Source organism: Austrofundulus limnaeus, unplaced genomic scaffold (genome assembly GCF_001266775.1).
Source record: "Austrofundulus limnaeus strain Quisiro unplaced genomic scaffold, Austrofundulus_limnaeus-1.0 Scaffold312, whole genome shotgun sequence".
Lineage (NCBI taxonomy): Eukaryota > Metazoa > Chordata > Actinopteri > Cyprinodontiformes > Rivulidae > Austrofundulus > Austrofundulus limnaeus.
Genome location: NW_013952714.1, coordinates 107,652 through 110,692, shown reverse-complemented (window position 1 = coordinate 110,692; position 3,041 = coordinate 107,652). Strand labels below are relative to the sequence as shown.

The window sequence follows — 3,041 nt, the reverse complement described above, 5'->3', positions numbered from 1 at the left end:
ACAGAGCTGCTTCATGGAAGAAGAACCTCAGCTTAGCCTGTTAGTTTTTGCGCTAGCGCCGACGATAAATAGCCTTATATGTATTAGCTCAGCGCTAGAGCAATAAACAAGCTAAACTGAGGTCCTCCATCCATGTTTTCAGTTGCGGACTGAGTCATTTTTGTGTTCCCCTCTCTGTCATGTTGATGGAGGAGGACCTCAGTGACAAGAGGAGAATAGGTAGCGCTGAGCTAATACATATATATGGTGATAGCATCGGGGCTAACGCTACACTTTTATTCTTATTTTATTCTTATACGATCAAAATAACAAACTACTTAGTCAGGTTTAGGTAAGCATCATGATTTGGGGTTAAAAGACACTTTTGTAATATCAAAAGCTTCTATCCTACAACTTGTCAATGTACAGTAAGTTTGCCTACAGGCTGGCTAAAAAGTGAATGGCATGTAAAAATATAAATAAAAATGAAAATAGAGCTGTTTCTTTGAGACCGAATGCCAGGGAGTCTGAATGTCTCAGCTTCCTGCTGAAAGATGCTCTTTCTGAGTCATTAAACCCGACAGAGTTTTAACTTCATTTGTTGAGGGGTGCAGTATTCTTTGAGCTGGTATTTCTCCAGTAGAGATTTACTGGCAGGACTGCACAGTGAAGCAGCTGTTTAGTACTGTTGTCTCACAGCAGGTCGCAGGTTCAAAACCCATTCAGTGTAAAGTTTACATGTTCTCCCAAAATGTTTGTGGGTTTTTTTTCCTTGGTACTCCCAGTTTCCCTCCACAGTCTAAAACCAATCAGGTGGGATTATTTGGCCATTTTAAATTGGTTCAAGGTGTGAGTATGTACGTGTCTCCCTGTGTGTGGCCCTTTGGTGGAGAGGCACCAGCACTCGATGACCCTTAACAGAAAAAGCAGGTGTAAAAATTGTATAGATAGATTAAGCAGTATAGACTTCATAAAATTATTATGCTTTTTGGTATTTAGGAATTAACGTAGACTTTTTCTTAAAAGTGGTTTATATCATGAATTTAAAAAGCATTTAGTCAGCGGTGTGAAATTACGACATAATTATTATCCCAGGATGTAGTATTTAGCCATAAGTGCAGTAATTTTGTAATAATGTTCATTCTGGACACTGTATCCTGTCTCGTCACAAAGCGTATGAAGCTAATGTCCTCTGTCCTTACTCACAAGGTCTTTTGGTCCGATTCAGGCCACACAGTTGCCACCAGTGAAAGGCGATCTCCTTCCTGCGGTCCGAGGCAGCATGTGTAAATCACTGCCATCGCTTTCCCACATTAGCGCAGTGCCAGCTGACCAGTATGGAACCAGTCCTGTCATCTAAGATGGATTGATCTTCCTCTTTCATCAGTTAGCATCATACAAGGGGACACTGTTGTTAGTGTTGATAAGGATTAAGAAGCTTGTTCTACAACAGAAGATTTACCAGTGACCACCAACTGTTCAGCTCCCCACTACATTAGACATCCAATCATCCGTGGACATTTTAATGGCATCTCATCAATCTCCCACAGCACTGCTGGGGACCATGACATTGACTATAATGGTGGTGGAACAGTGTTCCTCCTTTCTGCTGTCTCCAGACTCAAAGAGTCACACCTGCTTTTCCGTGGGGCCAACAGAGCAGCTGGAGGAGCAGCACTTTCACCTCTTGCAACTCAACCAGGCTGTTGTGTTTGTTATTCAAGCTGCACATATAGATGTGCTCAGGTCTTATGTTGTGATGAAGTTTGTCTAAAGGGTGTTACGGAAGGTTGAGTGCTGCACTAGTTTATAATATATATTTTAAGGTATTCTGTAATTCTAACTTTGTTCTGACCTAGGGCTGGGTGATACAATGGTAACAATATATCTCATGATAGACACACGATCAGTATCAAGGTGTTCAATAGAGCGTCGATAATTTCACTTGTGAAATTTAAGAAATTTACGAAATTTACATAGGGAAATAGACATTACGGATGGACCAGGACTGAAGATTGTGACAACACAAAACTACCCACTCCTCTAGCCAAACCAGCACAATTTATTCTTTATGTGTCTTCCTCTGGCTTCATAAAATAATTGCAGTCGGCCCCACGCTGCTTCCGAAGTTTATGGAATTTTACAAAGGAAAGTAAGTTACGGACCAGGACGGCTACTGAAGCTACTCAGCAGCTAAAGCTGGGCCAAGCAAGGTTGGTGGTATCAACTAACTCACTTGCTGGTAAGCTAACAACAATCCGTTGAGGAACTGCCAAAAAATAAACAAAGAAAAGGACGTGGAGTGAAGAGAAATTAGTGGAATAGTTTTGAAAGGGTCTGGATCAAAGAGAATTGGTCCCGACTGGTTTGGCATTATTAATCAGCCTTTTCTTCTTCTGGTCTTTGTTTTAAATAAGTAAAACAACAAACTAATCTATAATTATTGATATTGACTAATATGAAACACTTATACATTTTTCAGCCATATCGCCCTGGAGCATTATGTAAGAGAAGATCCACCGTCCATTTACATATTTCTCAATTTAATGAGGAAAAACGGGTTCTTTTTCATGAGAGACCGATATCTCTCCAGAAAGAAAGTGAGAAAACAGACTCAACAAATTGTATTTCCAGTCAGCTCAATTTTCTAAAATAAAAATTATTTATTTACAGAAGAAATGAACTAACTTTATATACAACTTAAGGTTAACTACCAGTACTTTATGAGATAAAATATTAACAACAAACACGTCGCGTCCGACGTGATAATATAACACTGTTCGGTTTTTTTAACCTAGGAACTCAGAGAAACAACAGAAACCCCGGCCGAACATTAATCAATGACAACAGAGACCAGTAAGATTTATAGATTCACTTTGCAAAGGAGAAGTTCAATGATACTTAACTCAGCTCAAAAGCTTGGTGAAGATCAGAGAAATTCTGACCTCTGGGGGCGTGAACAGTCGTTTTATTCACACATGTAGGAATGAAGTCACACAAAGGCTACGTTCACACTGCAGGCAAATCCGACCCAAATCCGATTTTTTTGACCCATCTGACTC

At 40.0% G+C, this 3,041-nt stretch overlaps 1 protein-coding gene across 1 annotated transcript in view; it reads left to right on the top strand.

Moving 5' to 3' along the window:
• LOC106527162 (semaphorin-3F) overlaps positions 1–3,041 on the top strand; it is a gene marked incomplete in the record, with an annotated part of 35,029 nt that overhangs the window by 5,308 nt on the left and 26,680 nt on the right.